The sequence below is a fragment of the Zerene cesonia genome, chromosome 25 (genome assembly GCF_012273895.1).
Source record: "Zerene cesonia ecotype Mississippi chromosome 25, Zerene_cesonia_1.1, whole genome shotgun sequence".
NCBI classification, from domain to species: domain Eukaryota; kingdom Metazoa; phylum Arthropoda; class Insecta; order Lepidoptera; family Pieridae; genus Zerene; species Zerene cesonia.
In genome coordinates, this window is record NC_052126.1 from 345,858 (window position 1) to 357,857 (window position 12,000).

The 12,000-nt window shown below is 33.5% G+C and overlaps 1 protein-coding gene and 1 non-coding gene across 2 annotated transcripts in view; both read left to right on the forward strand.

Moving 5' to 3' along the window:
- Positions 1–12,000, forward strand: part of LOC119836569 — a gene marked incomplete at its 3' end in the record, with an annotated part of 50,220 nt that overhangs the window by 11,533 nt on the left and 26,687 nt on the right. The gene's annotated exons all lie outside the window — the stretch shown is intronic.
- On the forward strand, positions 3,282–3,354 carry Trnam-cau. The gene has a single exon. It is a non-coding gene; the product is annotated as a tRNA-Met (tRNA).

Below are 12,000 nucleotides of genomic sequence, written 5' to 3' on the forward strand. Positions count from 1 at the left end.
TAATACTAGTAGATATAGCACAAGGTATCGATCGGTATGTTAAGTTGATGTGACTGCAAGGCGGCCGAGGTCGGTGTAACCTCACATACAAATAGCCGTTTATGTCAAGTGTATGAACCCATAGCGCAATAGCATCACCCTGTGTAATCGAAAACACACTTTTGATACAAAACATTTAAAAATATGCTCTTATTGCTTTCCTGTTATCTCTTCCTGACAACGAGTATAGATACGAACCAAAGTTCCTATGAAATATCAGATTTGATTGAATTAATTAATTATTTCGTCTTTTATATAATACTTATATATGCCAAAAGCCAAGCCTCGAATTTAGTCAAAATAAAGCTATAACGTTCCATCAGTACAAATGATACCCACAAATCAACGTCTACACCCGAACAGCATTACGTCATTTCAGGACCAATCAGTGTGGGCGTAAGTGCGATCATACGGACAAAAACCATACCATAATTTACGTTCCATACATAGCGTAATTTAGATGTTGAGAGATCTATTATGTTTTTTAGGCATATTTTAGAAGGGTAAACCCATTACGTGTGTTATTACGAAGATTCTTTAAGTAGTTACTTCAGTATAAAATACAACATTATCTATATCCTATCCTACAAATATTATAAATGCGAAAGTTTGTAAGGATGTGTGTGTGTTTGTTGCTCTTTCACGCAAAAACTACTGAACCGATGCAATGATTTGGTACGTAGACAGCTGGACAATTGGAATAACATAAAGGCTACTTTTTATCCCGATATTCCTACGGGATACGGACTTACGCGGGTTAAACCGCGGGGCGCAGCTAGTATTATAAATGCGAAATTTTGTAAGGATCTGTGTGTGTTTGTTGCTCTTTCACGCAAAAACTACTAAACCGATTGCAATGAAATTTGGTACGTAGACAGCTCGACAACTGGGATAAAATATAGGCAACTTTTTATCCCAATATTCCTACGGGATACGGACTTACGCGGGTTAAACCGCGGGGCGCAGCTAGTAATCTTATAATATAATAAGGAAGAGATTGATGACGGGAATAAAGGATAGAAGGAATAAGGGAAGGTGAGGAAAAGGAGCCTCCGGCTACCCCACTCCCCGAAGGGAATCAGTAGAAATATACAAGCCGATGTCTGAGGCGGTGTGGTATATTCCCCAATTTGTACCGAAGCGTGCTCGACTGTGTCGACTACGACGTGCCCACACTGAAACGTATGAAATAAGTCTGTTGGATAAATCTGACGTCTACCATATTTGCAGTTAAATTATTATGAATTATATGTAAAAATAAACATTCTTACAAAGCAATAAGGTTAACATAAAAAAATATAAGTAAACCTTTATCCATATGCGGCAAGTTAATTAAAACGCATAGTGCGCTAGAATGTGGACTAACTGTATATTGTTTATGGTAACACCCGTTTATAGAATATAGAATTTTATTCATTGGTGAATACTATGAGTCATTGTGATATCTATCTTTGCCTTTTACCAATATACATATACTAGCTGACCCGGCTAACGCAGTTCTGCCATACTCTTCATTAGGGTTAAGAAAAACAGATGTTGGCCGATTCTCAGATATACCCAATATGCACACAAAATTTTATAAGATTCGGTCCAGCCGTTTCGGAGGAGTTCGGTAATTAAAATTATGATACGGGAATAATTTATATAACATTTGCATATGTAGTATATAGATAAAACACAATTTCGTATATTCTGTTTGTAACGGTGCGGATTGTCTTTTACCACTTGGAAATGCTATATCAATGTACATAATATGTGTTGATAAATCAAAACACGTGTGTTGTTAATTTTTTCACCAAAGAGAATGCCAGAAAAAATAATTGTAATTACATTTTCAAGCACGTGACTCGCAAGGTGGAATAAAGCCACAGTAAAAATTAAAATTACTAACATTTGTTCATAAATATTACTGCTGCGATAAGATACAAGTATATTGCTTTTAATAATAATTAAAGAATCACTTTGACATTTTTTTTTGTTTTTATATCAAGATGATGTTGATTTTTGATAGGCCTAGCTACATTTGTAAACTAAAAAATCCTGTTTCATGCCCTTGATTTTATAGATATAAAAAAATATATAAAGAGATTGCGAATTAAGCATTGTCATATTATTTGCATAATATACCCATACAGAGTTCCGTAAGTAGGTTTTTTCTGAAGAACGTTTATTAAAAGACAAATATGTTGTTACATTTACGTATTTTTTATTACTAGCTGAGCTGTTGACGAAGGTCTGCCCGGACAGGCCTTGGTGGCATAATAATTATTAATTTATTTCAGGCAGTATTGCCCATATATTGTTAGTTTTAACTTATTCCAGTTGTAATCATAATGATTTTCACATACAAACTATACCGGTAAAAATCTCAAAAAAATTCGTCAGCGAAAAACCATATTGTTATATGTATAGTATATATTAGTATATAGTATATAGTACATAATTTGGTTACAAACACTAAGAAACGATAGCGTGCTTCTACGGTAAGATTTTAGTATTGTAAGTTTCGTAATAAAAGAATGAAGATTTGTAATTTCTTGAGCTTCATGTATACAAAATTGTACAGTACAACAGCAGAATATACTAAAATAAACTAGGATATATGAAAAATTGCAACACAGTTAACATTCCGGGTTAATAAATAATATCTATTATCGGTTGGTAACAAAATGTGTTGACAGGTTCGTATAAATATTATAATAAATCATTTACGACATTATTATCTTACATTATAGGCCAGTTTTACGAACGATAAAGTCTTAAAAGTACATATCCAGAAATTGTGATACTATAATTTAATCTGGATTAACAAATACAGAGTACAAATACGAGTTTCCGATTTTAAATAAATATGAAATAATGTTTGTATATAGTTTTTGTTTTTTTTTTCGTGTTGCGCCTGTATAGTTATTAGAATCAATGTAAATTAATGTTTTTAATTAGTTTAAAAGTGAAAAAAAATGAAAAACCAGCCCCCCTGTTGTGCTTCAACGCCCCCAATTTTTTCTTTAATGTTAATATTCACTTTTTCACAAAAAATGTAAAAAAAAAATTGCGCATGAGAGCTCCATTATTATATTTTGTACTAATCAATTCTCCTAGCTTAATGCAATATTTGAAGTACTAAATATAATATTGTTGAACTTTGTTTTAATGTGAATGTTATATCATACAAGTAGTAAAAAAGATAAGGTATTTTTATATTATTTATATGGTGACCTATTTTAAATTTGTCGTCACCCGCCTCGGTGGCGCAGTAGGCAGCGCGTAAGTCTCATAATCTTAAGGTCGTGAGTTCGATCCTCACCCGGGGCATATCTTTTTATGTATTTTTTTGTTATTTTTCTTTTAATATATTTTTTTTCTCGATGCATTAAGTAATTTCGCGACAAAGGAGGTCAAACAACCGGTCCCTTAGTACCACCTGTTTCAGTGTTGTAATGTTGAATGTTTCATTGCGACATTAACAGGTATGCAAATTAGTTCTAAACAATGAAATATTTATGACCAACGTAACGTACTAATACATCATTGAGCGTTCAATCATATTTCACGATGTATTTTATCAAAATACAATAATTTTTCCGAAATAGTTTTAATAATATTGATTACAGCGCCATCTAGTGATGATAAATTTTAAGATACTCGACTATGGAAACATGAAATGTACACATTAAATATACGAATTCATTTTTCAGATTTCAACAAACCAGCCTTCAAAAATGTAAGTATACAAACTTTACCACAAATAAATCATAATACACAACCTGCACATAATGTAATATTTTTATCAGTAGGCCATCTTTGACAAATTTACGAACGGATGCTGGTAGTTATGCAATTTTTTACATAACCTTAACGTGCGAGTCAATAAGGCTCAAAGTAGCACATTTCTAAAACAGAACAAGTTTTATTTTAAACCTTAAATGTATACCTTAGGGTACACATTACAACAATTTACGTTTTCCATAGGCGTGGTACAAAGAATATAGTTGAGTAAGCTTTTAAGGTCATATTAAGGTCGCCTGGGATTGTTCGTATTCCTTGAGTTTGTGCTCGATAAAGCAATTAATTATTAATTAACGGAACACATTGGGCTGAGGAAATTGCGCATTGGGAAATCAATGATATTTTAATCGATGTATGTAATCAATCATTTGATACAATATTTGCCTCTAACGAAAGGTCAAGACTTATATGAGTAGCCCCAAGTTATAACATATAACATCAGATATCTGCTTAAACGGGTCTGGTCGAAATGGCTTCAGCCGTTTCATAGAGAAACGGAAAATCCACGAAAAAACGTAGCAAAACCTATTAATAAATTTCAAATATTTGCGTAAAAGTAAACACAAACAATGTCAAATATTTATGTATTCTCCTTTTACGAAGAAAAGTTATAAATGTAGTTACCCGCATAAATATTTTGGTAATAAATTAAACCATCTTTTCTTCACCTTAAAAAAGACCACAGTAAGGTTCCCACTTTTCGAATACACCAAAATCAAATTCGGCCAACCCAGTCGAAAGCTTTGACGTAACCAACAAAAAAATACAATTGAATGGGAACCTCCTAAACTTATCACGAAATATAAGTAATTATAACATCCCACGTAAGTAACATCCAAGTAGACACAATGCAAATGTGTTTAGCATACAATATGCACCTACGTTTACGCGAAGGTCGTTGGAATGAATCATTGTACAATAAATAAAGCTGCATAAGATTAAATAATAAAATTCGATCATAATTAATAGCATATATGAGTGCGTTTTCTACTTATATTTATATAAATAAATGAAATTAAAATCATTTATTTAACAAATTATACATTACATATAATATGGTCCTCACTCCTAATATAACTTTCGCGGTGTAATAAAAAACTTGTTACTTGTTCACATAGGACATTGAATACTCTACAATTTAATATAACTTTCTAATATTTAACAGTTAACAATTAATTAATAGTTTGAAATAATGGAATCAACTAAATGGTCTCACTTGCTCTTATACAGAGTATACGCAAGGATTTTTTTTAATCCTAGCGATCCTAATCAGGATAATATAGTTTAAATAACGAATAAATTCTCTAATAATTTTTTCTTTATTTTATTCGCAATCCTATGTTTTCCTAAGACCCTTTTCATAACACCATGATACCGTTCACCAGATGCCGTCAACAAAGGGTAATAGGGATTCATTTTATACATGAAGACCAGCTGCCCAAGCCAAGATTTTTGGAAACCATATTATGTATATCACTTACTTAATAAAAATATAAAAATTCTATGATATAGTAAATAAGGTAAAAAATGTATTTTATATAGATACTTTAAGATGCTTAAATGGTCTCCAACTATTATATTTTTTTTATCACAATCACGGTTTATGGCGTTGTTCTCGTATTCAGTTAGCACCCACCGTCGTGAGGTCGTGACTTGATTGGTTTATGTAGTTGCCGGAACAGAGGCTTTTGTTGATGCATTCAGGTGCTTATTGTACTTTTTATGGTGTTTGACTTCCGAGGTGTTTTGAGCTTTCTATATTTATATTGGTAGGGAATATAGTGCGATTTGAGAGGATATTTAAATTGGTTTCTGTTTACGTAGCTTTGTTGTCCTTGATGCTTTACGAACAGCACAAAAGCAAATGTGATTTTTGTATTTAAATTTTTGAAAAATACGAAGAATAAATAAATTCGATCGGAGGCGGGATTTGAACCTGCGTCTTTTGTCATACCGGACCAACGCGTTACCACTCGGCCACCCATGATACACCCATAAAAATATTTTGATCTACTCGGAATTATATAACCTACTTAACTTACAGAAATACCTATTTGATCCAATAAAAATGGCCAAAATATAATTTATTCACATGATTAATTCATATTTGTGTTTGTTTGAACACGTAAACCTTAAATACAATTAGCCCTGTTACTCATTGTTTACGCCACATTTCGTGAAAGGTGGTCAATTAAGAAATGTCGGTTAACCGACCGCGTCTAATGGATCGCTCTCACAGAATATTATATTGTTTTTTGTATTGTAAAACGATATATCCTTCAATTGAAGGATTTTGAAGTAATATTAAACATAATATGTTTGCAATAAATTGAAATTTTGTTTTTTATATCATTGATATTGCTGAACGGACTTGCATATATTCGCCCTATGGATAGCTTAGTTTGAATTAGAACATGTAAGAACATGATTTTTTTATTGAAGAATTTTTTTTGAAAAATATTGGGCCATTAAATGAATTTCGACTGTAGATGCCTAACTCAAGCATACAAGTTAAGCATAAACTAAAGAATTCATAATAGAACCCGAAAATGCCCTTATCCTTTTAAGGTCATCACCTTTTCTAATTCATTCCTTTGTTTTCGTCGATCCTTTCCCTATCCCTTTTCCAAACTTACCTTCAAGAGCGGGCAACGCATTTGCAGAAGCTCTGCCTCTGTAATTGTTCATGGGCGGTGGTGACCATCAGCATCAGGCTATCATCAGCTCAGGTGCCCGTTATTACTTAAAAAAACTAACATACCTTATCCAAAATATCTATCTTTTCAACCGACTTCAAAAAAAGAAGACCATCATCAGTTCGACTATATTTTCTGTGTTTGTTATCTCATAATTTTAACTGACAGATTTTTATTAATGTTTTTTTATTTGAATAGAGTCCCAGTTAAAAAGAGTCGAGCTCTGACAATTTAAAGGTTGTTTTGTGTGGTTGTGTGGTTGTTTTTGTTAAAAACAATTATGTATTAATAAAAAACTTTTTAACAATTACGTATTAATAAAAAGCCAATTAGAACATTAAACTATTCACAATTTGGCCCCACTGACACGTGCTTACAACTTTCAAGTACCTACCACAGATGAACTGCGATGAGTGTAGATAACGCGAGAGAGTTAATAAGCAAACCCGTGCAATTAAATGAGTTTACTTTCACATATTTGCGAGATTATCTCTCCTTCACAATGCTGACGATATCTATCATAATAGGTTCTTTTTTGTTTGTACATAACAGTTGTGTAAATATTATATACATAATATTAACCGATTTCAAAAAGGATTTGCAGTTAGGCTTAGGTTTGGGAGTTGGGACATTTGAATTTGTGTACCTACTGTTAGAAAACTCGTAATATTAAGACAATTTCAAAAAATCAATCGGTTTTTTTTTAGAGCTAAGATTACATCAGAACTTGGGTAGGACGTTAGCTTCAGTAGGTTTTAAGTTATAGCAAAACGTTATATAGGTATACCTATATGTTCGTTTCATTATTATAATTAAATATTAGACATATGTCTGTAAAAGCATATAGCTAATTCTTCTGGATAGTTGAATAGCTACTTTAATCGCACATTTTTTTTTCTTCAATAAAAATGTACCTACTTCTTACATAATTGTAAAACAAAGCCCTCTTCCGCGTCTGTTCATGATAAACTTAAAAATTGCTTCACCAATTTTTATTGTTCTCATCCATAGATAACATGGTTCTCGGGAAAAATTTTAGTGTATCAATTGTTAAGTTTACAATAAACGCGGGAAAAGTCGTGGCGGGCTGAAAGTTAATTTTAATTATCATTTCCTACGAAACACGCGTATGTTTATTTAGGTTAACAAAGCCCTGTATTCTCGTTCCATAATCATTAAACAACAAAATAATAAACAAGGAAGTGATGCAAAAACAATTTCTAGCCAAACAATATCGTCATCAGTTTTTCTTTCAATTTAGAAGCAACATCACGCGCGGCCCACTTAGCAGTTCGCATTTTGTAGTTACGCTTTCCAATATAACTTATTAATGCCATGTATTGTTAATTATTATTAAACTATCTTTTGCCCGCGGCTACGCACGCTTAACGCGAGTTCAGAGTAGTTTAATAGATGATGTTATACATATGAACCTTCCTCTTGAATCACTCTATATTTTAAAAAAAGCCCCAAATAAATCAGTTACGTAGTTTTAGAGATTTAAGCATACAAATAGACACAGGCACAGAGAAAGCGACTTTGTATTATACTTTGTAGTGATACATTTTGACTGAAATATTAGTCTTTATAATAATTGGAATCCATCCCTATACTTGTTATAATTCAGAAACAAATCACTAAATATTTAAATCAGCAGTTTCGGAGTTCTACAAATATGAAAAGACAGAGAAATATTATAATTAATGTTCGTTATAGGAAGGTACGTTAATTATGTTATGCATCTCTCGATTAAAATTTTGTTATGTATTTAATATTGTATTACAAGTAGCCCAGATTTTTTATTAAAACATTGTTAATGCGATATTTATCATTCCTTACCTCCATTGAATATACTTACCGCATCATAAAGCTATTAACACATCACAATATTCAAAACGATTGGTTTCTAAACACTCGGCCAATCACAAATATTTGCTGACGGTGAAAATAGTCTGGTGAAAGTGGTTCGTGCTCCACGTGCTAATCATCGCTCTGGTTTGGACAAATGGGAAACCGACAGGGAAATCTCTTACGCCACGCGTTTACATCATTAAGGCATGTCTTAGAATCCATTCATGTTTTGCACATGCATTCCGTAACGTAGCTGTGCAAAGTTAGATGAAATGTATGACGTTTGGTTTTCTCGCACGTATTTGAGTGTGTTGCTGCCATGTATCGTTGTTTTTAGCACGCTTTTATTATGTATTTTTGTAACTGACTCCTTTAGACTGGATTTTGACCCACTTTAAACGAAATGATTTTATAAATTTCCCAAGGACCATCATAAGAATTTCATAAGTTTATCTAATTATCCTGATTAGAATCGCCCGAATTTATTAAAAACATTACATAGCTTGTAGATAATTGTAACAATTTAGTTGATTCTATCGTAGAAGCGTATTTTTTATTTTTTAAGTATGTTATCATTAAATAGGGATAGATGGCTTATTTCAAACACTTTTTTGTATTATAATGCAGATTTGTCGATTGTAAATTACAGTGCGATAGTTACTTTTGTAAAACAGTATAATATTATGTTAACTGTGGCTTTAAGTAAGTATTTATTTAGCTACCTGTCGGAATAAGTGCAAAGGATCGAAGGTACCCGTTTAAGTGAGTAGAACGAATAGGGCTAGCTCGCACCGGGGTAGTACCACACCCCCACAGACCGGCGTGAAATAGCATTCTGCTGTATTTCGTTCGGTGAGTGGGGGAGCCGGAGGCCCATATCCTTTTCCTTACCCTTCCCAGTCCTTTCCTTTATTCCTTTGGCCAATCATTTCTTAATCCCTTCCCAATTTAAAGTCGGCAATCCATTTGTCATGGACCTTATGCTTCTCCAAATTTTCATGGGTGGTGGTAGCGCTTAACTGGCGTCCAGCGCTTAATCAGCGCCATTGCCGACTGTGACATAAAAAAAACCATTATTATTACAATGTGTGAGTCCGTATTCCCATCGCTAATTAATTAGTGATACATAATCGTATTTTATAATACTGCGACATTCGATGCATTTCAATAGAGCGTTTGTAATATCAAAACAGAGGTGTCCATTTTACATACGTAAATATTGTATTATATTATTTTATTGAAATGCGTGTGACGAAGAACAAGGACAAAGCTAAATTTCATAATTGAAGCAAAATACTAATAAACTCAACTATTCCATCTTCTTACTACTCAAATAATTAAAACACAGACCATTGAATCAAATAGAATATACTAACGCCCCGACTCCTCCCGTGGTACATATATAGCACTTAGGGATCACGTGAACAATAAGCAAAATAAATTTTCGAAATCTGTCCAGTAGTTCCTGAGATCAGAAGGTTATATCAATCAAAATTGTTTGAATTGTTCAACCTTTTACCAGCCGCACAGTTCCAACATCGGACCACCCGCCGTAAAAACCAATTCCATCCGCACCATCTGGATGGTTCGCGGTCCACCACCGTACGCTTCACCCGCAACTTCTTTCCGCGTACGGTGAAGCTTTGGAACGATTTACCAGCTACGGTGTTCCCGAACAATTACGACATTGGGGCCTTCAAGAAAAGAGCGTATATGTATGTCCCTGAAAGGTCGGCAAAGCACGTGTAACACCTCCAGTGTTGCAAGTGTTTATGGGCGGTGGTGACCACTTAACATCAGGTGGCCCACCTGCTCCTTTGCTTGCTCTACCATAAAAAAAAATATGTCAATCAAACAATCTCTTAAGCTTTATAAAATGAGTATTACCATAAAAGTATACCTACCGTATAAAAACTACTTATGTAGTAAAGATACATTTTTCCGCTGATGTCGTAATTTCCTTTATAACGACATGTATGTAGTTTTTGCTGTGAGATAAAAAACAGATTATTACACATGTATGTTAATGCGAAATAAATTAAACACATTGCGTATTATTCGTTTTAAATCACTACAAAGCGGTATTTAGAAACGCTTTTTATCTGCAATCGTTAATGATATAGTTATTTCTGTTAATTTTTATGAAGGTATTGAGGTACCTAACTAACAACTGTCTTTAAAAATATATCCAGTCTACACTCACTATTGTTGTAAGTGTAGAAAATTCGCAAATTTGTTATGATATCTGGATTAGATTATCTGGAGTCTGGTGGATTATCTGTGGTGTGGAGGATATAGTATATTCAGCAGCTATACGAAAATAAATGGTATTTTAAAAGCTAAATTCCATTTTACATAATCAGTCTGTAGAATGAGAGGAATTGAGGAGAGAGTTAATTCGTGGAGATATTGTGTTACAGAAATATAGATCCTACTAATGTTATTCATGCGAAAGTTTGTAAGGATGTGTGTGTGTTTATTGCTCTTTCATACAAAAACCATTGAACCAATTGCAATGAAATTTGGTACGTAGACAGCTGGACAACTGAAGTAACATATAGGCAATTATTATCCCGATATTCCTACGGGATACGGACCTACGCGAGTGAAACCACGGGGCGCAGCTAGTTGGGCAAATATAAAAAAAATGGCTCTCTTATGAAACCATTTCAAAACAAGCATAAGAACCTGTCAACATTTGCTAGAAACCCATTAAGACAAAAAAGAACAGACATTCGTTCGTCTATTTTTAAAATATTGCCAATCTAATTTCGTTTTTCTTCAAATAAAGCAATACATAAAAACCGTGTCTTCATCTTGACATTTTCACAGTTTTAGACACAGTCCAGTCAATCAGTAGAGATGCAATCTTTGCACCTTTACATTGCCCTCCAATGAAGCACAAACATTACTAATACAAGGGTTAATCAATCGTTCGTCAACCTATAGATCGTTGATCTAGAAATGTTAAGAATTACGTATCACTGGACCGTAAAACGAACCGCAACGGATGCGTGACAACATGGCGGCGCGCGGAATGTCATTTCACTTTCGGCGGCAAAATTGCAGGTGTCAGAACTCAGAATTACTGTTATGTACTGTTATCAAGTTCGATTCAAATTTGGAATGCGATTTTGTATTAGAAAAACTTTAGGGTAAGGCATTGTGTTCAGTAGCATAAACAGTGAACATTAGACCATATATGTTTTCACTGTAGGGTTCCGGCTTCTTATGAGGGTTCACAGGCCTTCATCTACCACGCTGGTCAAGTAAGGGTTGGAAGATGTCATATGAACATGCCGGTTTCCTTGCGATGTTTTCCTTCACCGTTTCGAGCAGTTGTGATGTGGATCAGGTGTAGATATATTAAAAATCTGTTTCTTTCGTTTCTTGCACGCTCGACTGGGCTCCAATATCCAAGGTCCTAACCACTGAGCCACCACTGCTGCACATTTTACTACATAAAATAAAATAAATGTTTTTTCTTGCCTTGTTCCTTTCTTATTTAAATAGTTGTTTTAAAACTCTTTGGATTGGAAAATATAATTTAAGTATACCTAGTCTTGCCATAAATATTGTAATAAAGAAAAAAGAAAATTGTTAACTGCAAATAACATTTATTACT